Source organism: Prionailurus bengalensis, chromosome A2, assembly GCF_016509475.1.
Source record: "Prionailurus bengalensis isolate Pbe53 chromosome A2, Fcat_Pben_1.1_paternal_pri, whole genome shotgun sequence".
Taxonomy (NCBI): Eukaryota; Metazoa; Chordata; class Mammalia; order Carnivora; family Felidae; genus Prionailurus; species Prionailurus bengalensis.
This window is the reverse complement of record NC_057348.1, coordinates 77,869,132-77,894,970: the sequence shown is the minus strand read 5'-3', so window position 1 is coordinate 77,894,970 and position 25,839 is coordinate 77,869,132. Positions and strand designations below refer to the sequence as shown.

General features: G+C 40.4%; 1 non-coding gene across 1 annotated transcript; it reads right to left on the bottom strand.

The window, feature by feature from the left end:
- Positions 1–384: 384 nt before the first annotated feature.
- TRNAR-CCU lies at positions 385–457 on the bottom strand. The gene has a single exon. It is a non-coding gene; the product is annotated as a tRNA-Arg (tRNA).
- Between the last annotated feature and the right edge of the window lie 25,382 nt (positions 458–25,839).

Genomic DNA, 25,839 nt, shown 5'->3' with positions numbered 1-25,839 from the left:
ATGTATGTTTCAGCCTAAAGGGCTCCCTTTAACATTTCTCGTAAAACCAGCCTAGTGCTGATGAACTCCATCAGCTTTTGCTTGTCTCTAAAGTTCTTTGTCTGCCCCTCAGTTCTGAAGGATGACTTTGCTAAGCAGAATAGTCTTGGTTGGCAGTTTTTCTTTTTTAGCACTTTGAATGTATCTTCCTGTTTCCTTCTGGCCTGCAAAGTTTGTGATGAAAAATCTGATGGGGTTGCTCTTGTATGTTATAATTTGTTTTGTTTTGTTTTTTACTGCTTTCAACATTTTTTCCTGACTTTAACTTTTGACCATTTAATGTGTCTTGGGTTTATTTATTTAAATTAGTTAATTAACTTAGATTTTATTTTTAAGTAATCTCTAAACCCAATGTGGGGCTTGAACCCACAACCCTGAGATCAGGAGTCACATGCTCTACTGACTGAGCCAGCCAGGTGCCCCTTGGGTTGGGTCTTAGATGACTCTTACAGATACTTTCTGGACTTGAATCTGGGTGTCTATTTCTATCCCTAGGAAAGGGAAGACTTTGGCCATTATTTCTTTGAATAATGTTTCTGCATCTTTCTCTCCCATTTCTCTTTCTGGGATTTCCATAACGTGGATATTGGTCTTCTTGATGGTGTCCCAAAAATCCCTTAAGTCACCTTCACTCTCTTTCTTTTTTTATTTTTGTTCCTCTGCTTGGATGAATTCAGTGGTCATGTCCTTGAGTTCACTGATCCATTCTTTCGTTTGATTTCTTCTGTTTAAACCTGCTATTGAACTTTTCAGTTCAGTTATTGCATTCTTCAGCTTCGTGATTTCTGTTTGGTACTTTTAAACTATTTTCTTTGCTGAAATATTTGTATTGTCCATGTATTGTTCCTCTGATTTTGGTGAGCATCTTTATGACTGTTATTTTGAACTCTTTGTCATATAAATCACTTCTGTCTCCATTAAGATTTGTTTGAGAATTTTATCTTGTTCTTTTGTTTAGAATATATTCCTCTTTTCCTTCATTTCCTTGGACTCAGTGTTGGTTTCTGGGCATTAAATAAAACAGCCACTTCTCCCAGTCTTGACAGAGTGGTCTTGAGTAGGTGATAAACCTCATCAAGGAGCCTGGCTCCTGGTTGTCCTTCATACCTTTGTGATTATCCAAGCTGTCTTCTTTGTTCCTAGTGGCTCCCAGTAGTTGAGGATGTGCCAAGACCCATCAGTGTCCCAAAGAGGGGAGGATCACAGTCAGTACCTAGATTCAGGCCATTTGGAAGCCTTACTGACCTTTAGGCAGCAGCTGGAAAAATATGTAGGTAGGCCCCTTCCAGGGAAGAATTGTGAGGTAAGTATTTTTACTTGCTGCCTTTGCACTGGGCCTGGGCATATAGCTGTGGGAAGGTGCTTCTGAGCCTATTAAGAACTCCTTGCTTGCTATAGTCCTATGGGACTCTTGATGCAAGTCCCATTGGCTCTCGGAGCCAAGTGATCCAGGAGGCTCCTCCTCAGGTGGCAGCAGCAAACACTGGGGCACTAGACGTGTATACAAACTCCTTCCAGGGAACTACTGGTGACTTGGAGTGGGCTAGAGAGAAAAAGCAGGGGAGCTGTCCGTAGACCTCCTTGGTCTCTGCAGAGAAGCTAGCTCCTAGATGTGTGCTAAACTAGAAACCTTACCCTCAGACAGCAGTTACTGAAGTATGCAAATAGACCCGTTTTAGGAAAAGACTGGGAGATGGGCATTTCTGCCTGCTCCCTCTGCTCCGAGCGCTTGGGGGGATATCCATGGCAAGTGCTTGTGCCTGTTTTTATTTGCTTGTTTGCTTACTGTAGTCTTGGGGATCTCATGGATGCAAGCCCTGTTGGCTTTCAGAAGCAGGTGTTTTGGGAGCCTGTCCTTCACACGAGACTCTTAAATTTGGGGCTGTAAATGTAGAGTCTAAACACTTTATTCCTCAGAGAGAGCCTGGGAGTTGGGGATTCCCTCCAATTGCATGGCACTGTGCTGCAGTGGGGTTTATGGTGAGACTGTGTCTCAGCCTCTTCTACCCATTTCGTGTGGTATTTTCATTTGCTCAGTGTGTGGTGGCCACTCAGGTGGTTTCTGCATTTCTCTCGGGGGGATTTGCTCCATGTGCAGTTGTTCATTCAGCGTGTTTGTGGGAGGAGAGGAGCTCAGGAGCCTCCTGTGTTGCCATCTTTGAAGACTGCCTGCGATGATGTTTACTTCTGTTCCACCTTTTAAATCATGTGTAGACGCATCCGGTGGAAGGACTTAATTCACTTTCAGCTGCAAGGGAATCTGACCAATGAACCTTTAACTTTTCAGGCTTTGCAGGATTAGAAGACGACTAGAAAGAGGTTTGGCATGGATGAGAAATGCCAATTTCCCAAGTCCTCCATAACTCATGGGTCAAAGAGAACAAAATCATGATGTGAATTTAAAATTATTCAGTATCGAACAATAAAATATTATCTATCAAAACTTGTGAGGTACAGTGAAAAAGACACTCAGAAATGGAAAGCTTAAATGTTTGTCGGAAAAGATCAACATTAATGATCTAAGACTCTAACTTGAAAACTTTAAGAAATAGCATATCCTACCTAAAGACATATAATAATTGAGAAATAATAGCAGAATTATTGACATAGCAAATAGATACAACAGAGAAGGTAAATAAAACAAAGAATTGGTTCACAACAATAAAATAGATGTCTGGCAAATTTATCCCATATCAGGGATGAAAAGGGAGATTAAATAAAAGGAATGAAAAGGGAAATAGTACTATAGATGCTGTAGACATTATGGTAGTAAAAGGACATTATAAAAAAACTTTTTGTCAATACGTTTGAAGACTTTGTTTAAATTATTCTAGGGGTGCCTTGGTGACTCAGTCAGTTGAATGTCTGACTCTTGATTTCAGCTCAGGTCATGGTCCCAGGGTCATGGGTTTGAACTCTGTGTCCGGCTCCATGCTGAGCCTGGAGGTTCTCTCCCTCTACCCCTCTTAAGATTCTCTCCCCTTGCCCCTCTCTATTCATGCTCTCTCTCTCTACCAAAAAATTATTACATTCACAGAAAAATACAACTTACTTAAATTGACCCAAGAATATGTAGAAAAAAAATCTTATGTTACTTAAGTAAGTTGAAATCTGTTAATATGAGCCCTTAAAGAAAACATCAAATTCAGAAGGTTTTATAAAAGACTCTTAAAGTCTTTTATACTTTCAAAGCCTAGATAATTCTAAGTAAACCCTTTCACTTATTTCAACTTATTTCAGCAAGAGCTGGCTTTTTAAATATAACTATCCCTATTTTTAAGTGTTGGCAACTATTGAAACATTTTTGTTGGTGCAGGCAAAACAAAATATGTCTGTAAGCTGGTTTTGGCCCATAGTCTGCCACTTTGCAACCCTTGATCTAAATTTTACAAAGAAGAGCTGATCCAAGTCATAGAGCAATTAAATTGGACAATTTAGGTCTAACATGAAGAAACTTGCTGAGAGAATCGTGAGACATTCGCATGCATTTCCAGAGGTGGTTGTAGAAATAGTCTCTAAAGACTAAAAATCACATTTGACTATACTGTTCCTAATAAGGTGGACGTGCAATCCTACTTGGAGACAGGGGGATGGACAAGATGGTCTTTCAGGGTTGTGTCATGGACACTTTCAGCCTTTCTAATAAATGCGGTTTTCTTAATGTCTCTCTTCTGTATTTCCATCTGCTCCAATAATGAACACAGTAATTTGATGCTTACTGTAGACATTCTGACTTCAAGGGAAAGAACTATTATTATTTAGGTCTAATTTAGAGTCCAGAATCTTCTATCCCATCCAATTACTTTCATTTCTTTTATTAGCAGAGGCAATCTAATGTAGTGATTAATAGCATGGACTTCAGAGCCAGACTTTTAGTTCAAATCCTGGCTCTACCATTTCATACCTATGGGACCTCTCCGCACCTTAATTTCTTACCAGTAAGATGATAAGACAGACAGGATCCCTATTCTCAGAGCACTCACATTTTAGTTGTGGGAGACAATTTAAAAAGACACATAGTTTATGTCAGATAGCAGATTCTATTGCCCTACCTTAGGCATGTCCGACCTTGACTGTGTGATTTGGTTTGGACAATGGAATAAGGCAGAAGTGAGGGTGCTCCACTTTTAAGCCTGGGCCTTGGGAGTTTTTGTGTGTTTCTTGCTTTCTTGTACTTTTGCTATTTCCATGAAAGGGATATGCTGGCCTGGCATGCTATTCCCAGGAGATGGGTGAAAAGATAGGGGAGGCTGAGCTTAATTTAGCTAGACTCTTCAATTCTTAGCTGGCTATTGATGTGTGTGTAAGACCAGCTGAGCCCAGAAGAACTGCAGAACCAAGCTTGGCCAATATTTGGCATCTCTCCCGCTGACAGATTGAGAATTAACAAATCGTGGTGGCTTCAAGCTTCTGAATTTTTGGGTGTTTTGTTACACAGCAATAGCTGACAGCTAAATGTATTTATCAATGTCTACTAGAGGTCCTTTGTGCCCAAGAGTCTTTTAATTTATTTAAAAAAAATTTTTTTTTACATTTACTTTTTGAGAGACAGAATGAGTTAGAGTGCGAGCAGGGGAGGGGCAGAAAGAGAGGGAGACACAGAATCTGAAGCAGGCTCCTGGCTCTGACCTGTCAGCACAGAGCCTGACATGGGGCCCAAACCCATGAGCTGTGAGATCATGACCTGAGCTGAAGTCAGACATTCAACCCACTGAGCTATCCAGGCGCCCCTCATTTAATTAATTTAAATAATACTTCATAATATTCAATGGAATTTTGATAGACTATAGTAAAAATATTAAAGTCTCAGTTTGTGTAGAAAAATTTGAAATGAAGCAAAAACCTATGTCTCTCCTCCTCCCCTCAACTTCAACCAAATTTTGTCAAGAATCCTATAACTTCAAGGTTGGTTGGTTGAGTACATTGTGAACTATGCCAGGTTGAGAAATAGAAATACTTGATATTTGTCTGGATCAACTTTAAAGTATGGAGTCTTCTGTAATGTGAGGTCACTATTGAATCCCTCACATAAAATTCAATGACTTTGGACCACTATCATTATCTCCATTTGACAGATAAGGAAATTAAGATGTGGAGAGGTTGAGATCACACAGTAAATGGCAGGTGCCTTCTAAGGTGGCAGGCAATGCAGAAAGTTGGAGCAATACCAGTTACCTAAAATGGTGTTTCTTTACTGCAGAACACAGTTCAGGAATGTACAGTCACTACAGGTGATTTGACTCAGTTCTTTGCTCAGGCCGAGTGGGGCAGCCCAGGGTTACTGGGCCATGTGCCCTCTGCTATCTGTATTCAGGATCATGAATTTCTAATGATTATGACTTTGGTTTTTGCATATTCTTTATGGTCCTTGATGTTTTCAACATGTTTGCATTTGGCATTCCTAGTAACATTCTCTGATCCCTGTATCCATGCTTTTAAAGTGTATTCTACCTTATCTATTCTCTTTGCTGCTTTGGATTAAGATTTTTAAATTCTCCAGCTCTATCTTTATCAGTTCTTTAGCATAAGGTTTTTACCTCTGCCCTTTGGGTCCTACAAACTTGGCCTAAAAAGGAGTTAGGTCATTTTTGTCCCCTCACTATACTTTCTTGGCTCTTCAATAAATTCCTGGCCCTTTGTGGCCCTCTAGTGGCTTCCTGATTTATTGCTTTATTTTATGAGCTGAAAGCAGTTGTTGGAACTGACAGTTTTTTTTAAAGGATGTGCTGAATGACTGTATTTCATTTTTGACCAGATTCTGCCTCCTTTATAATGCTGTCTTGTGTTTAAAGGATATACAGTCATTTTATTCAAGATTTGAAAAAAATTAATGATAATTATTGCTGAGAACCCAAGGAAAGGTCTACTCTAATGTTTTGACCTCCAGTTGATCCCCGTTCTAATGGATATTTTCCTCTCAGTATTACTAAGGAGTCAACAAATCAGTCAACAAACATTTGCTAACATTTGCCAAGTACAGTAAAACCTTGGGTCGCAAGTAACTTGTTCTGCGAGTGTTCTGCAAGACAAGCAAACGTTGCTAATACATTTTAACTTGATAAACGAGTGATATCTTGCAAAGCGAATAGTATGTGATGCCAAACATCATGTGATCACAACTGGACCAGTGGTGGTGGTGGTGGTTCTTGTTCTTCCCCTCCCTCTCTCTCTCTCTCTCTCTCTCTCTCCATGATTGTGGGTGATAATCTCCCATGCTCCGATGCTCAGTCTCAGGCCATGGTATTTGTCAGAAATCAGTGATTTTTCAGAACATTGGAAGGTGCTTACAACTGGCACTAGTGTATTTTTTGTCACTTCAAAGCACCCATGGACAGTCCTTTGCTTTTCTGTACAAGAGTAAGCTTAGGAATGCTTGCTTCATTCTAGGTCAGGCTGCCTGCAGATATAGACCCTGTCCTCTGCTCACCTTATTGCTGGTTACATTAAATACAGTATATGACCAGAGTTTATTAATGCTGTACTGGGGTCAACACCTGTGCGAGCATACACAACAGCCCCCATGCAGAAAGATTCCATTGACCAGTAGATGGCAGTGATCACTGTTAGTGATAGTGAGAGTCGTCCTACACAATAACCCTCCTCTTGCCTCACACCAGCCACGAAGGTTTTTCTAAGGTAAGTGCAGGTTAATTTGTTTATTTTTCTTTATATTTTGTATTTATTTGTATTATATTACAATATTGTAATCATTTTTATATGAATATTTTTGGGTCGTGGAACGAATCTTCAGAGTTTCCATTATTTCTTATGGGGAAATTCGCTTTGATGTGCAAGTACTTTGGATTACAAGCATGTTTCCAGAATGAACTATTCTCAGAAACTAAGGTTTCCCTATACTTCACACTCTTCTTAGATACTAGGATGCAGCTGGAAGGAAATGTCTTCCACTGTATTTCAGAAACAATTCTGCTATTATTCTCCTTAAAACAACAACAAAAAATCCCCACAAACAACTTACATGACTTCTGTGAGGAGAAGTTCATCCTGCCCTTTCTAATCCCAAATAAATCTGTGCCACTTTTTATAGTGCTGGCTAGGCTAACCGCAATAAGATCACAAGTCATAGATGATCATGTGAAAAATGCAAGGTTTATTGCAAAGCACATTTTTCACAACAAATGTGCAATGAGGAGATTCAGTTTTATACAGCAAAAAGTGAAACACATGTCCTAGGTGAAGCGTCTAGGTTAAGGGTTATGTAACAGTAAATCATCATAGGTAAAGTAGAATTTCACAAGAGCCCTTGTGGCAAACAGCCCAATTTATGATTTGGCTTGAAATGTCCCTCATTCCACCTTGGCAAAGATCTATATTTTTTGGTGTCCTTAAGATTTGCTCTGGGCTTGGCATTCTCAAAGCATTTGTGATGACAGTATTTTCATTTTCTTGAAGTTTCTTAGCCATTGTTGGAATGGAAAACCTCTGATTTCAACTATACTCTCAACCAAGGTTGAATCAACTTTCCGAGGTTTGTAGTTTTCTGTTTTCACACAGGCGTCACACTGATATCCAAAGTTGCTGACATTAAGGAGCTTACGTCCTGGTAGGGGAGAGAACTGATGAACATATAAATAAATACATAAGCCCCTGGTGAGCAGTGCCTGGGTGAAAGTCATTTGCTCAGAGCTGGTCAAATCTCACAGTGTTCTCTCCCTCCATTCCTAGATCCTTTTGCTTCCAACGGAAATATTCACGTTACTATTGGATTTAATGCCTGCTGTGGTACAAGCAACAGTTTTTATTTCCTGTAAGCATCTGCTGACCCTGACTGGCTTCCCTGGCCCTGGGTCCTGGAGGAATTAGAAATCTCGTAGTGACCAGTGCTAGTGGGAGGACCATTTCCTCATGCCGTCCCTTGGCACGCGGACCTTCCCCTAGGAGCTCAGTCTCAGAACACTGTCTAGAAGGTCAGAACCTTCCCTTGAGTTTCTCTCTGCTCATTTAGGAGAGGTAGGAGGGGAGAGTCAGTCTTAGGACATGTTGGACACCTGCCCTTGTATTGCCTTCTCTCAAGGCCCTTCCCACAAAGGCCATCACCATGGGGCAGATCTAGGTGTTGTGGGGCCTGAAACTTAGATAATTGTGTGTGTCGGGAAATAACATAAAATTAGGATAAATATTAGATATAAAAGTATTTAGAATGAGACATCAGTCATAACAAATGAAACATTTTTAAAGCTAGCACATAATAGAAACGTCACACAAATCGAGCAAAATAACAAAAGACATTTATTAACTGCCCAGCGTCCTTCTACAATATTTTTTTCCCTTCGTTTGTGGCTGTTTACTCTCTGAGCACATCTTCACATGTAAAAGATTTTAGAATTTGTGAGAGATGACAGAAGGATGGTGCTATGGATTAAATGCTTTTGTCCCCCCACTATTCAGATGTTGCAGTCCAATCCCCAATGCGATGGTGTTAGGAGGTGTGGTCTTTGGAAGGTGATTACGTCTGAGGGCAGAGCCCTCGTGAATGGGATGAGTGCCATTATGAAAGAGGCCCCAGAAAGCTCCCTTGGCCCTTCTGCCCAGTGAGAACGTGAAGAAAAGATGTCTGTCTCCGAACCAGGACGCAGGCTTTCACCAAACACGAATCTGCCAGCATCTTAACCTTAGACTTCTCAGCCTCCAGGACTGTGAGAGATAAGTGTGTGTTGTTTAAGCCACACAGTTTCTGGTATTTTTTTAAAATGTTTTTTAACTTTGTTTATTTATTTTGAGAGAGGGAGAGGGAAAGGAAGAGAAGCAGGGAGGGGCAGAGACAGAGAGAATCCTAAGCTCTGCAGAGCACATTGTCAGTGCAGAGCCTGACGTGAGCTCAAACTCACGAACCGTGAAACCATGACCTGAGCTGAAATCAAGAGTGGGACACTTTACTGACCGAGCCACCCAGGCACCCCTGTTGTATTTTAATTGCAGTGCCCTGAATGGACTAAGACAGATAGACACCTACATCATTCCTTTCAGCATGGTTTGATCAAAATTCCTTTAAGAACAGAGTTTAGAAAAGTTATTTACAGTTTCATAATTTATTATTGGTAATGTTATTTATTTTTAATTTTTAAATTTAATTTTAAATGTTTATTTTTGGGAGAAACACCAAGTTCATGCGAGTGGGGGAGGGACAGAGAGAGGGGGACAGAGGATTTGAAGTGGACTCTGTGATGACAGCAGAGAGCCCAATGTGGGGCTCGAACTCATGAACCGTGAGATCATGATCTCAGCCGGAAGTCAGACACTTAACCGACTGAGCCACCCAGCCACCCCTGTTTTTTATTTTTTATTTTTTTAATTTTTGAGAGAGTAAGAGAGAGAGCGAGTGGGGAGGGGCAGAGAGAGAGGGAGACGGAGAATTCCAAACAAGCTCTGTGTTGTCAGTGTGGAGCCTGATACGGGGCTCGAACTCATGAACTGTGAGATCATGACCTGAGCCGAAATCAAGAGTCAGTCAGATGCTTAACTGACTGAACCACCTGGGCACTCTGGTTATGTTATTTAGAATTTTAGAATTAACTTGTAAATTTTGGAAGTCCTCTAACAAGTTTTTTCATGTATGAGTTATGAAAAACTCATGTTATGAAAGTTGGAAGAATTTTCCGTAGTCTAGCCTCTAGTTCTCTACGTGTCAAACTTAGTTTCTCCCTAACTATCCATATACTTCCGGAGCTGCGCACCATAAGTCATGATCATACGGTCAAACACACAGCCTTCAGGTCCTCAGGTCATGACCTGGGTTAAATAGTCATGGTAGATGGTAGGAGTATTCCTGGAAGACCTCCTTATACTGGGACAGCTAACAACAGCTTAGCTCTATAGTGAAGTAACTGTAAACCACCTAAGTATATCCCACTAAACTCAAAGCAAATACATCCTCAGCTTCTCTGTAGCTGGACCCTCAGGGCCTGTGTTCACTCCTAGCAGGAGAACTAGGAGAGGAAGTCAGAGTGGAAGCGACAGCGATTTTAACCAGTTGCAGCTGAAATATCTTTCTTTGGCAAATTTTACAAAATCATGTCCATGTAAACCCATTACTAGGGCCTCTCCCAGGGCCTGGCAGGGGTCCATGCAGGTGAGGGGCCTGAAGCCTAGGATTCACTTGATTCATGGTAAATACTTAACCTGCCCTTCGTGAGGAACATTTCTTCCAGCCTAGAATGATTTTTCAGCATCTATTTCGTATGGGAAGAATTCCTTTCTTCCCATCCTCTTATATGCACTCCCCAGCTCTCGCGGTGAGCTTCCTCATATCTCCACTGATAGCAGCTCTGTGAGGCCGTCGGCAAATTCTGAATCATGACAGCTCTTTTCGGGCTCTTACCCTGGCCCTCCCCATTGTAGTTTACACTCGTGAGTGTCTTCCCTTCTGGAGACAACTCCTTTGGCTTCTGTGGTATAGCCCTTGCCCCCTCACCTGCTCTGATCTCCTCTCTCACTCCTCTGTTGCTTCTGTCTTAAATGTTGGTGTTCCTCCGGGTTCCATCCTTTCCCAACTTGTCAGTCGACTCACAGCCCCAGAGGGACGGCATTCAGTCCCATGATGACAGCCAGTACTCCCGTGCTCTGGTTCCTGAGTCTAGGTCTCAGCCTAGGCCTTTGTAACCGTCCATTTGTGGCTGTCTCTTTCCCTAGACTGTGGCCTTGAGGCAGGAACCACATGTTATTTAAGTTTGCATCCCCAGGACCTAGCAGGTACTTAATAAATGTCTGTGTGAATGAATAAATGAGGGAGTGCTTGCTGGTGTAGCTTGGGTTACACCCAAGTTGGAATGTTCACCCACGTATGAAGTCCTGTATGCAGAGCAGAGAGCATAGCAGTCACAGCCACTCACTGTTTGTCCTCCCACTTAACTCTTCATCAGGGACGGGAAGCCCTACACATGAGAAGAAATGAAAAGAAAAGAACCCAGCAGATCAGTTCTGTTTCCCATGGAGATTAGAATAAAGACTGCAGTATTTTCATTAGAAACCCATGGAAACCACCCTCTACAGTCTTTCATTCTGAGTGATTCTGAAAAATTTGTTTTAGCAGTCTGGTGAATGAAGGCAAAGAAACATAGAGTTTCTTTAAATACTGTTTTTTTTTTCCCTGTTCATTTACTGTTGACAACAACTTCAAATTTTCTTAGACTGGCATAGAAAATTAGATGGTATTTCTTTGTGCAACTAATAAGGTAAATTATTTCATGTGTTTTGAATATATTTTCTCCTTGAAGGCTGATTATATGCCTAGCTCTGTCTAAACACAAACTGCACAAAGAAAAAATATGCTTAAGAAATCCTTGTCCTTGAATAGCCATAAAATCTAATTTGTTTGAATTTTTTTTAACTTTCCCCATCAATTGTTTGCTGCAATTAAAAAAAAAAAGGGAACTTCATTGAATTAATACAAGATCTTTTAGGTAATAAAATTCTCTTAGGCTATATAATCAAACTTCTCTGTTGCTAATATTTTAAGCTCATTAAAGATCTAGCTCCAATTTTGTTACTCCTTAAACAAGAGGTCAGATAGCACCTACACCCCCACTTTTTAAAGTGAAATTGTTGGGGTGCCTGGGTGGCTCAGTTGCTTGAGCAGCCGACTTCAGCTCAGGTCACGATCTCACAGTTCTTGAGTTCGTGCCCTTCATTGGGCTCTCTGCTGTTGGCACAGATCCCACTTTAGATCCTCTGACTTCTGATCCTCTGTCTCTCTCTTTCTCTCTCTCTCTCTCTCTCTCTCTCTCCCCCCCCACTTGCACTCTCTCTTAAAAATAAGTAAAAACGATTAAAATATATTATTGTGAAACTGTAAAAATCTTTCAGTGACTGAGAAATCTAAAATTGTTTGAGGAAGTTATCATGCACAGGTTGCCTTTCTTGGTGGCTAGGACAAGTGTCAGGAGTGGCAAAAGAAGGGCATTGGATAAGAACTCGCAGTGCCCAGGAAGTAGGAGCCATAGAGGCTGTGAGAATGAGCGCTGAGCCTACAAGTAGCTATGGGAGGAGCCTGATTCTCGGGGTGTTCCCCGATCCCCACCTGCAGCGTCACCTGGGAACTTGCTAGAAATGCAGATTCTAGGCCCTCATCCCAGACTCACTTTATCAGAAATTCTGGGAATGGGACGCAGCCACCTGGGTTTTAACAAGCCCCTAGATTATTGGGAACCACAGTCAAGTCTGACAATACCTGATTTCGAGAGATGTGGAACACCTATGTGCATGTGAAAATATTCTGTTAGTGAAATTTTTCGTTAGAAAAAAAAGACCACACAGATTATGTTTTCTAAAGCAAACTGATCTGCCGTTTTTCTCATGGTTGAGTGTCTGGGAGTGACATCCTCTCCCCTGACTGGGTGCTGACTGCAGAAATCCTCCCCGCTTTATCCACAGAGGATGCAGTCCAAGCCCCCCAGCGGATGCCTGAAGCTACAGAAAGCTCACTATGTTACAAAGAGGATCATTTGCTTTTGAACGGTGGTTTGCCGGGGGTAACTGAAACCACAGAAAGGGACACTGTAGACAATGGTGGTACTACTGTATATTTTAAGGATGGATGTGGAAGGGAAGATACCCAAGTCTTAGTGGTGTATATGTAATAGTTTCTCAGCCCTAGACACATGATACGTTGTCTTTCTGCTAAAATTAATGCAAGTGATTGTCAGATTTTCACATCATTTGTATATAGATACTATTTTCACAGGCATTGGAAACCAAAAGATCAAATTTGAATTATTTTATTGTTTGCCTTTAACTGAGCTAAACTTAGTTTTATTTTAACTTTCCATTTTTTTCAAGCCTTTCCTTCTGTGTTCATGGTTGGGGTGTTAATAGCATGTCAAACTAATTGCACTCCTGATGGTCTAATTCTATTCACTGTCATCTTTGGCAATAAAATTCTGAGTTTGGCATGCTCTCACACTGGCACAGGCATGCTAAATTAGCTGGGAAGAATATCAGACTGCTAGAATAAATCCAGGCAGAATAAATCCAAAAAAATATCATCAAAGATCACACAGGACATTTAAGAGTACTAGTTGGCTTACACATCCACTCTAGGGAGAACTTGTTTTGATGACCTCCCATTGCACTTTGATTTTATTGACGATGGTGTTTATTTTCAGTGTATATATTAACATATTAGTGAAGGATTCCCTGGGCTACATGTGATTTGTCTGAAACCCAACTCAAACCGATTTCAGCCAAGAGAAGTAACTCTCATAACTGAAAAGACCAGGAAGTAGCTGACTTCAGGCATGGCTGGCTCCAGGGGCTCAAATAATGTTGCGTTAGGCAGTCTCTAAAAGGGTTCCCAGTGATCCTTGTCTCCTGCTATTCATGCCCTGTGTAATCTTCTTACCTTGATTGTAGGTTGGACCTAGGGACTAGCTTCCAACAGGTATAATATGGTTAGAGCAGCGGGGTGTCATTTCCGAGATTAGGTTGTGAAAGGACTGTGACTTCAGTCTCTCTTGCCATTGCTTGCTCACACTGTCCTAGAGCTCTTGATCTGGGGGAATCAAGCTGCCATGTTGTGAGGAGCCTTGTGGAGAGGCGTGGGTGGCAAGAAACTAATGTTTCCAGCCAACAGCGTGCAAGCACCTGAGACCTGCGAAAGGCCACATGAGTGAGCTTGGAAGTGGGTCCACTGTGACCTGTGGACTGCCGTGTGAGTGTGGCTCTTTGCCCATTGGGAGCCTTGAGGACTGTAGTCCTGGTCATTATCTTAACTGCTGAACTAGAACCATCCAGCTAGGCCCCACTCCATTCCTGACCCTCAGCTTCTGTGAGATAATCAATGTGTTGCTTTATGTGCTATGTTTTGGGGGTAACTCATTACATAGCAGTCAAGAACGAATGTAGGTATCATTCACCATAAGAGAGTCTCTCTCCAGCTCCTAGCAACGTTTTCCTCTGTGCGGCCTTTATTACCAGGCAGACCTTCCTCACGTGGTGGCAAAATGGTGCTGGTAGCTCTAGGCTCAGAGCCTTGCTACCTTAAAGAGTAAGTGCCTTTCTCCTTTGCAGTGGATAAAGGAAAACTCCTGGGATTCACCCTCATACAACTGACTTGGATACTTCCTGCTGGAGTATTTAGGATTCATTTTTCCTGATGCTACTCTCTCTGGTGGTTTTGAAACACCTGAGTAATGGTAACTGGAGCATTCAAGGTCGGTCTACCTAGCTGTCCCACTTGACCCTCTCTGAGTTTGGGTTCTACCTTAAAGCCAAAAGTGACCCTAGAATTCCTTCTGCTTGTCCTTTGCCAAAGGTGAACCTCCAGTAAAATCTAGGTGGTGAAACAGAACACAAATGACTTAGATGAAGTAGTGGTAAGTGTCTCCACAAGATGTCCATCTATTTATTACCTATTAGTAGTCAATAAACGACTGTTAAAGTGTTTATAGTTTTCATTTTTATGTTCTATTTTCATAACCAGTTTTTGACTTGTTTGAATCAGTCTTCTGGGCCCGGTTCACCTCCTGAAATCACAGGAATGTACCACGTGTTGAGTGCCTGCTGCAGGAGTTCTGTTCCCAGTGGTCCTCAGGAACATTCTTCTCTAACTTGGCCTTTCTCTGGCCACCCTCCAGTTGGAAGTGGCAGAATGCCATAATCAAGGGCCAGGGCTTTACAATTAGAGAGCTGGGTTTGAGTTCTGCGTTGGCTGTTTATATGCTGTGCTGCCATGTTCTCTCTGAGTTATAGTTTCTTATTATAGAATGGGATTTTGTATCTGCCTCATGGTAGAACTATTAAGTGGTGCAAAAATGTGGGTGTGGATACAGTTGTCCCTGGAACAGAGTAAATGCTTCATAAATCTTCAACACAACTAATGCTACAGTGTCCTTCTTCAAATGCAGAAGCCAGATCTGAACACCACATTTCAGATAATCTAATGAGCTCATCATCTTCTGAACTCTTGTAACAATATATCTTAGTCCGCAATAAATCTTTTTTAAGGCGGGGGGAGGCAAGGGGTAGCTACATCATACTGTTGACTCGAAGTGATCTTCTAATGAAAAAAATCCTTCCAGTTCTTTACACGAACTGCTAATAAACCACATCTCTCCTATTCTGTACTTGTCCCGCTGAAAATTTGTACCTAAATTCTTGGCTTCACATTGATGCCTGTAATATTGTTTTGCTGTGTATGCACACACCCATTTTACCTACTTTATCCAGTACATCAGTTGGATATGCACTATGTTGGATAACAAATATGCTTACTGCATGAGCAGGCTGTCTGTTCTGTCACTCAGGACATTAAAAAAACCCAGCTACACTCCTTTTGGCTGATACTGGCTGATTAATCAATCCGAACTCTTGGTTTATTTAGCCAGCTGCAAATGCTCCTGATTGTTCTAATTGTCAACCCACATAGCTTCGGATTCTCCTCTTGGATATCATGAAAGCCGTTTTAAAATACTTTGTTAAAACTCATAGCCTGTGTGTGATCTACATTATTATAACTTTATCAAAAAAGAAAATGAAAGGTCTCCTCCCTTTTATATCAGCAGCTGTGTCTCTTGGTGAAGCAGGTCCCTCTTATTCTTGTGAATGATACTGTTGCTCACGTGTAAGAGTTCCTGCTGTTCCACATTTTTGCCAACGCATGGTATTATCAGGGATAATTTTTGTCAGTTTTCTGAGGGTGAAATGGTCTCTTATGGTGATAATTACTGATGAGGTTGAGCATGTTTTCATATTGACAGTTTGGGTTTTCTTTCCTATGGTTTTTGTTTGTTTGTTTTTTGCCTGTTGGTATTTTTTGTCATTTTTCTGAACTTTGATATATATTTTTTTTAATTTAATAATATATCTTGGAAATCTTTCTGTACATGTGCATGTGTAGAGTGTATGTTGTTAACAACTGCAGAATGTCTCATTTCATGGATAGAGCATATTTTATTTAACAGTGTCCTGAGACTTGGGTTATTTCCCATTTTTATTTCCTACTGTAAACACTGCTTTATCTTATGTGATTTGCTTAGCATAGTCATGGACAGATGCCATTCTAGGAGATAGATTGTAGATCAAGAAGTATGTGCGTTTTGTATTTTTTTTAATGTTTTCATTCCTCTGTTTTATTCCATATTTTGCCTTTGGGAAACTTCCTGGGGAGTAATGTTTTTGGATGTACAGTTATTTATATTTTTCAGAAAAAAATTTTTTCAAAAGACTTAAAATAATATTAAATGGTTGGGCCATTTAAATTTCAAAAATGTGTTTATTTTGCTTTTATTTTTTATTTTTTTTATTTTTCATTTTTTTTTTAATGAAATTTATTGACAAATTGGTTTCCATACAACACCCAGTGCTCATTCCAACAGGTGCCCTCCTCAATGCCCATCACTCACCCTTCTCTCCCTCCCACCTCCCATCAAACCTCAGTTTATTCTCAGTTTTTAAGAGTCTCTTATGGTTTGGCTCTCTCCCTCTCTAACCTCTTTTTTTTTTCCTTCCCCTCCCCCATGGTCTTCTGTTAACTTTCTCAGGATCCACGTAAGAGTGAAAACATATGGTATCTGTCTTTCTCTATATGACTTATTTCACTTAGCATAACACTCTCCAGTTCCATCCACGTTGCTACAAATGGCCAGATTTCATTCTTTCTCATTGCCAAGTAGTATTCCATTGTATATAAACCACATCTTCTTTATCCATTCATCAGTTGATGGACATTTAGGCTTTTTCCACAATTTGGCTATTGTTGAAAGTGCTGCTATAAACATTGGGGTACAAGTGCCCCTATGCATCAGTACTCCTGTATCCCTTGGGTAAGTTCCTACCAGTGCTATTGCTGGGTCATAGGGTAGATCTATTTTTAATGTTTTGAGGAACCTCCACACTGGTTTCCAGAGTAGCTGCACCAGTTTGCATTCCCAGCAACAGTGCAAGAGGGTTCCCGTGTCTCCACATCCTCGCCAGCATCTATAGTCTCCTGACTTGTTCATTTTAGCCACTCTGACTGGCGTGAGGTGGTATCTCAGTGTGGTTTTGATTTGTATTTCCCTGATGAGGAGCGACATTGAGCATCTTTTCATGTGCCCGTTGGCCATCTGGATGTCTTCTTTAGAGAAGTGTCTATTTATGTTTTCTGCCCATTTCTTCACTGGATTATTTGTTTTTCGGGTGTGGAGTTTGGTGAGCTCTTTATAGATTTTGGATACTAGCCCTTTTTCCGATATGTCATTTGCAAATATCTTTTTCCATTCCGTCAGTTGCCTTTTAGTTTTGTTGATTGTTTCCTTTGCAATGAAGAAGCTTTTTATCTTCATGAGGTCCCAATAGTTCATCTTTGCTTTTAATTCCCTTGCCTTTGGGGATGTGTCAAGTAAGAAATTGCTGCGGCTGAGGTCAGACAGGTTTTTAATGAATGTTGCACCAGCTTATACTCTTCTTCAACAAGTCTCTCTTCTATTGGGATCAGGAAAATGCTGTCTGTACTCTTTAACTCTCACTGGGCCATTTGTACAACAAGACTTTATCATCATCATCATCCCTTCCATCTCTTCCTTTATCATTCCTGAGTGCTCTCCAAGGTGAGAACATCTTCTCATGCTTGGCTTCCCACATGACTCAGGGGAAGAGGACCTTTTTATTTAGCAAGTATTTCCTTCATTCCTACTCTTTCTCCCCACACCCCTCACACCCTTATGGGAAGAGTATATTTCTTTATCCCACTAATTGTGGGTTGGCCATGTGACTTGCTTTGGACAGTGGAATGTGCATGTTTGAGGCACATGCAGAGGGTTTTTTTTTCTTGTTTCTATTTTGTTTTTTTAGTTGAGATTATTTTTTTAATTGAGCTATAACCGACATATAACATTGCATAAATTTAAGGTATACAGTATGTTGATTTGATACATTTATATGATGCGATATGATGACCACTCAATCCCATGAGGTAATTTTCTTGTTTTGTGGTGAGAACAATTAAGATCTCATCTCTTAGAAATTTGAAGTTTGTAATACAGTGTTGTTGACTATAATCACTTATCTGTGCATTAGATCTCCAGAAATTATTTATCTACTGCTTGCAAGTTTATACCCTTAAACAGCATCTCCCTCATTTCTCCACCCTGCCCCCCCAATCCCTGGTAACCCCTGTTTTGTTCTGGTCTCAGCCTGTCAATAACCAGTGTTGTGGCTGGACCAGCCCTTGCGGTTCTAGTGATTTCAAGATGCTCGTTAGTCATAACCATATAGAAACCTTGGAGAAAAAACAGTTCATTACTTACAGGACCAGGAAATTGCACAGCATACCTGGGGCCACACAGTGGGGTTGCAGGTGGAGAGAGTGTGCACAAGCCTTTGGGTATTTTTTTATTGGGATGGAAAGTGGGGGCCTAGGGTTTTGCAGGCTCATTCTTTATTGGTGAATTTAAAACATAAGAGCAGGGACTTAAAGCTCAGGAAGAGAAGAAACAAGTGGCTCAAATGGTCATATAGAAATCAACCAAGATCTAAAACCAAGGAGGCTCAATGGCTGGAGGGTGCCTGGCTGTTTATCTTGTGATGTAGCTAGTAATGTGTTTATTCGAGATAGCCATCTTTTAAGTGAATGCCTCTCTGAAGTGGATGCCTTGGCAATAAAAGCTTAAGTTAGATACTTGAAATTACAAAAAAAAACCAACAAACAACTTTCAAGGGTCTATACTACAGTCCGCTCTGATGCCAAGGCATACGAGTTAATGGCGAAGACATTAACTGCCTGGGTCGCTGATATGCTGAACATCAGGAATAGGGCAATATGTAACCCAGAAAGAATATATCTAAATAGGATTATAGTAGGAAATCTTATAATAATTATGTAGGCAATAGTCTGAAATCCAGTCTATAGATGTTGTCTCGAACTTGAAAGGTCCTGCAGTGAAACTAAGTCTGTGATATCAGGGACCCTAGGAATGTCTTCAAAGATTTGGGTACTGTTGGAAAATATTTTAACATCTTGGGCCATTTGGTATAAATTGAACCTGTCTTGAGTTGGTAGATTGTTCCATATCACATCAAACTGGTCTTCTAGTCCTGAGGATGGGTCAGTTCATTTAAAGTTTGTGTCTTCTTTCGGGAGGTGGTCATGCAGGTGGGCTCCCAAAGTTAGGCTATTTGGTGCAAGTATTTGCATCAGGTATCAAATAAGAGGCATTTCTATGGAAACCAAAACCAAAACACAAAGGTTAATGATCAGAGCAAGTTATAATCCCAGGTTCTGAGTTCTGAAGGCAGCCAATCAAGAAGATTTCTAGATATTGGGCTGGAAGCATCTTCGAATGGAGTGCAGGTGCACAATGGCAGTCTGATAGATTTTCCTGGTCTGTTTGAATGTCTCTGGTGATCTTTCTGAGTGGACTACATGGCAACAGGCATGAAGATTGTCCATACATGAGCTATTGTGATTTCTCTGAAGTTTATATAAAAAATAGATAAGCTTATTTAGATGTTTCAGTATTTTGTCTTGTTTGGAAATGATCTAGACATTTAATGAATTTCCATCATTTAACTTAACAAAACACTAAGGGTATAAATTACCAAAGAGATTTGAGACCCTATTTCGGTAGATATATCATAATACATAATTATTGAAAAGTTTACTTAAAAGCTTCTATTTCACTTACATTTATTTAGTGTACTTGTTCTTAGCGATTATATTTAGATGACTCATGAAAATGTTATTTTCTTGCTGATAAATTTTTTGCAACAGAGATAGCATGAGCTCACTTGACTAATAAACCCAGGTAGAGTAAAAGTTGTATGACCCCATTATATTTAATGCTGATAACCTGAAGAAATGCCTGTTTTAATTAGACCAACAAACTTTAGCTTTTGCTACCAAAGATTCTCCTAGGTCATGTGAACTTGAAAACATTTGAGTTAGTTTCCATTACATTTCCGAGAGTTTAGAAATATTTAATTTGATAAGTGCTTATTTTTCTTTAAGCCAGTTATATAGAGCTGTTTTACAAATTAAATTTGGCAATACAATCCAGAGGTAGAGAGGAAAAAAAATCACATATACACAATATACATTCATACACATACATAAGCATGCATATAGGACACTGACCTGATAGCTTTTAATTTCAAATTTTTAGCTGTGAATCAGGTACAATAATATAAAACTCAGTAATTTATAAATAACATTTAAAAATTTTTTAATGTTTTTATTTTTGAGAGAGAGGGGCAGAGGGAGACAGAGGATCTGAAGCAGGCTCTGCACTGACAGCAGAGAACCTGATGCAGGGCTTGAATTTATGAACCGTGAGATCATGACCTGAGCTGAGGATGGATGCTTAACAGACTGAGCCACCCAGGCACCCTACTAATTTATAAATAAAATTTTAATTCAAATTGTGTCTGGCAGACAGAAGTTAAGGTTACCCAATCAAATGGCTAAAACTTTTTACTAATACTTGTGAAGATTTTTAAGATCTGTATTTGTCCTTGACAAGTGACCTTAAGGAGGCTAGATTAAGGTGGGCTAGATCTTGGGCAAAAGAGTTTTTGTAGCACTTTTTATTTTAAAAGGCTTCTCCATCCATTGTTCTTCTTCAGTCTCAGGGGATTGTGGGCAGTTTTAATTACCACCTGGGTGTTTATATTTCAAAGACACAGTAAGATTTACATATTCAAGGGACAGAGAAAATTTTCTCCAAGGAGTTTTAGTGCCATTTGGCAATTTGAGCAGTCCCAATTGAAATGTAGTAGTGCCACCCAGCCATTAGGGAGAGCACCTTGTGAAGAATAATTCTCTGGGCTCAGGGTCAAATGGGGTGTCTTCAGGGTTAGAAATGAAGAGGGGTCATTTGGGTCACTGTGGTCATGGAAATAATCAACCTATTGGACCACGCCAGTTTTGTGCAGCAGGAGATGGGCCTCATCTAACGTTTTCCACTTACTGCGAGCCTTCGCAGTGATCATTATGATGGAAGGATGGACACAGCCTCAGGCAATAAATGTCCAGGTTAGGAGAGAGATTCAATTCAGTATTCAAATATTGGTGACTCTGGGGGCCTTTGCTTTCCCTTCTCCCCCTTCTTCCTCTCTAGAGGCCTTGATTTCCCTGTCAGCTTTTCCCTTAGGAGCAGCAGGGACACCTTATAAGACATATTTTTTTAGTTCTGTCCCATTCATGGGAAAGCCTAGGGGCTCAGGCTCTCTGGTATCTCAGAGAAAATGAGCATATAGGTGGCTTTCTTTAAGAAAGCTATGGATTTTAGGGTTATGGATTTTAGGGTCTTTAGAGATACCAGCCAGTTGATACATTTTGGCTGCCATGAATAACAATTCGGAGCTCATTTCAAACAAGCAAAAAACCCTGGGATAGCCAGTTAGCTCCCCTCTGTCCTTCCTGCTACATGAAATCTTTAAGAAAGCTTTGAATTTCAGATAAGATAGTTTTTTATCTCAGTTTCTACTTCTTGATTGTCTCTTTTTACCATAATCTTATGTGTTGTTACTGGAAACTTTGGGATGTCACTGTGAGCCCTCTTCATAGGTGGCCACTTTCCTTTCCAGGGTGTCCCAAGAGACGTCTCTTGGATTGGGGTCCACCCCCACTAGTATGATATGCACAGGGTCTTAGGGAAAAGCTCTTAGGCCTCTGGGGCATAAACTAGAGTCTTGGCATGGTATGCATGGCATTGAGCAATGCTCAGGGAGCTTCGTGGGGTTGGCATTTCTCAAGAAGCTGGGGTTCTTCAGGGTTCTTAGGAGGTGCTGGCACCAGCTGTTCAGGACATTTATATTTGTCGATTAATTCTTTAGCAACATCACACGGGGGTTGGACCCATAATATCCCATTGGGTCAGGGGACGAAGTGATAGTAGTGAATGAAGTGGTGCCATGGACCATAGGCCTCTGTTGTATTTTCTCTCTGGTGATGCCATTAGCTTCCAGTTGCAAGGCTATTCCACTTTTCAGGGTTAGGACATGTAGTCTGGGCATGACCCACTGACTCAGTGGTTAGACAGAGGTCTCCCATCCTCCCCAGCTTCGGGAATCTTTTCCTCATGCCTTTAGCCCGGAGCTTCTCCTTGTCTGGTGACCATAGCCTGGCAATCCAGTCCACCTTCCTTAGCTCTTCTTGGCCTTGAGGAGTGAAGGACCCTCACACACATTAACAGCTAACTTACACCTTTATAATTAGTGGCCTAATTGTCTTGTTAGACTATCTGCCCTTGACCATGCTGCCCTTGACCATACAGGGGAGATTGTTGGATTATTACAGCAGCTGTGGCCTTTTGAGTCGGATACTGCAGACAACACAGCAGGTGACAGAGGCAATGTGCCACAGCACGTAGCAGTGCCACAGATCTCCCAGCAGGTGGTGCTCATTTCCCAGATGCTGTTACCACCTGAGTTTGGTGCTAATAAGCAAGTTACAGCTAAAGGGCCTTCCCCTTGGTTAACTGAAAGGGCAATTATGCATTCCTGCTGACTAAGGCAATTATTCTGTGTTGGTGTCAGTCTGTCAATAACCAATATTGTGGCTGGATTAGCTCTTGTGGTTCTTATAATTGCAGGATGCCCTTCAGCAATAACCAAGCAGGAAATTTAGGGAAAAGGGGGTTCATTATTTATAGGACTTGGAAATCACACAGCCCACCTGGGGCTACACCCCTCCTCCCCCACCCCCCTCGCACTCAGCCTAAGCACACAGGGATGGGGTTCTGCTTTTGTTAGGGTAGAGGGTGGGGCCTAGGGTTTCACGAGCTCACTTTTTATTGGTGAATTTAAAGTGCAGGAAGAGGAAAAATAAGTGGCCCCAAGTGTTATCAAAATCTATCAGGAACTCTAAAACAAAGGAGCCTCAGTGTGGGGAGATGTCCTCTTTATCTAGTCCTATGGCTGGCAATGTATTTATTTGAAATAGCCATCTTTGAAGTAGATGCCTCTTTGACGTGGATGAGTTGGCCATCAAAACTTGTCAGGCACTTGCTTTACAAAAAAGGAAGGAGAAAACTCAACTGTCAGGGTTTACACTAGACCACCATTCTACACTGTTTCTATGAGTTTGGCTTTTTCAGATTCCACATTTGAGAACATGCAGTATTTGTCTTTCTCTGTCTGACTTATTTCACTTAGCATAATGCCTTCATTTCATCCATGTTGTCACACATGGCAGGATTTCCTTTTTTCTCATGGTTGAATAACATTCCATTGTGTTATTCACACATATTACATCTTCTTTACCCATCTAGCCATCAATGGACACTTAGATTGTTTCTATATTTTGACTATTGTGAATAATTCTACAGTGAACATGGGGCGCAGATACCTTTTTGATGTCCTATTTTCGTTTCCTTTGAATATGAATCTAATCCCAGAAGTGGGATTGCTGGGTCATATAGCAATTCTATTTAGTTTTTTGAGGTACCTCCCTACTGCTTTCCCTAGAGGCGGCACCAATTTACATTCCCACCAACAGTGCACAGAAGTTTCCTTTCCTCCGCATCCTTGCAAATACTTGTTATCTCTTGTCTTTTTGATGATAGCCATTCTAACAAGTGTGAGGTGATATCTCATTGTGGTTTTGATTCTCATTTCCCTGGTGATTGGTGATGTTGAGCCCCTCTTCATGTGTTTCTTGGCCATTTGTACTAGTCTATTCAGTTCCTCTGCCCATTTTAAAATAGGGTTGTTTCGGGGCGCCTGGGTGGCGCAGTCGGTTAAGCCTCCGACTTCAGCCAGGTCACGATCTCGCGGTCCGTGAGTTCGAGCCCCGCGTCAGGCTCTGAGCTGATGGCTCAGAGCCTGGAGCCTGTTTCCGATTCTGTGTCTCCCTCTCTCTCTGCCCCTCCCCCATTCATGCTCTCTCTCTGTCCCAAAAATAAATTAAAAAAATGTTGAAAAAAAAAATTAAAAAAAAAATAATAAAATAGGGTTGTTTCTTCTTGTTATTGAGTTGTGTGAGTTCATTACATATTTTGGATATTAACTTGTTACCTGATACATGATTTGCAAATATTTTCTTCCATTCTGTAGGTTGACTTTTCATTTTGTTGATTATTTTGCTGTGCAGAAGCTTTCTCATTTGATGTCATGTCAATTTATTTTTCTTATGTTGCTTGTGTTTTTGGTGTCATATCAAAAAGTCATTGCTAAGACCAATGTCAAGGGGTTTTCTTACCAGTGTTTTCTTCTAGGGGTTTTATGGTTTGCGGTCTTATGTTAAAGTTTTTAATCCATTCTGCATAAATTTTTGTGAGTGGTGTAAGATAGGGGTCCAGTTTCATTTTTCTGCATGTTATCCAACTTTTGAGACATCATTTGTTGAACAGATTATCCTTTTCCCATTGAATGTTCTTGGCTCCTTTGTCAAATATTAGTTGACTACATATATGTGGGTTTATTTATGAACTCTCTAATTATGTTTCATTGGTCTTCATGTCTGTTTTTATGCCAGTACCATATTGCTTTAATTATTCTAGCTTTGTAGTATAGTTTGGAATCAGGAAGAATGGTGCCTTTGGCTTTGTTCTTCTTTGTCAGTATTCTTTGGCTGTTGGGGTCTTTTGTGGTTCCATACAAATTTTAGGATTATTTTTTCTATTTCTATGAAAAATGCCACTGGAGTTTTGATAGGGATTATTTTGAATATATAGATGGCTTTGGGTAGTACGGACATGTTAACAATATTCTTACAAAACATGAACACATGGTACCTTTCCATTATTTGTGTCATCTTTAGTTTCTTTCATCAGAGTCTTATAATTTTCATTATACAGATCTTTTACCTCTCAGGTTAAATTTATTCCTAAGTATTTTATTGTTTATGATGCTATTGTGAGTGGGATAGTTTTAAGAAGTATTTTTCATTGTTAGCATGTAGAAATGCACCTGATTTCTGCATGTTGATTGCTATGTCCAACTTTACTGAATTTGATTAGTTCCAACAGTGTTTTGGGTGAGTGTCTAGGATTTTCTCCATATAAGATCATATCAACTGCACATAATGACAACTTTATACCTTCCTTTCCAATTTGGATGCCCCCCCCCTTTTTTTCTTGTCTATTTGCTTCGGCTAGGACTTCCAGTACTTTGTTGAGTAAAAATGGTGAGAGTGGGTGCCCTTGTCTTTTACCTGATCTTAAAGGAAATGCTTTCAGTCTTTCACCATTGAGTATGATGTTAGCTCTGCGTTCATTGCATATGGTCTTTATTATGTTGAGGTATGTCCCTTCTATACTCAATTTGTTGAGGGTTTTATAATGAAAGGATTTTGTGTTTTGTCAAATGCTTTTTCTGCGTCTATAGAGATAGTCATGATTTTTGTCTTTCATTCTGTTAATGTAGAGTATTACATTTATTGATTTGTATATGTTGAATCATCCTTGCATCCCAGGGATAAATCCCACTTGGTGAAGGTGTGTATGATACTTTTAATAAATGCTGTTCAATTTGGTTTGCAAATATTTTGTTGAGAATGTTGCATCTATGCTCCTCAGGAATGTTGGTCTATAGTTGCTCTTTTTGTAGTATCCTTTTTGGCTTTGGTTTCAGGGTAATAACACTGGCCTTGTAAACTGAATTTGAAAGTGTTTCTTTTCAAAAAATAATTCTTTGGAAGAGTTTGAGAAGGATTGGCATTAATTCTTCATTAAATTCTTGGTAGAATTTGCCAGTGAAGCCATCTGGTCCTGGGCTTTTTTTGTGTGTTGGAGGTTTTTTGATTACTGATTACTGATTATTCATTATTGGTCTGTTCATATTTTTTATTTCTTCCTGATTCAGTCTTGATAGGTGATATTGTTTCTAGGAGTTTATTCATTTCTTCTAGGTTGTCCAATTTATTGG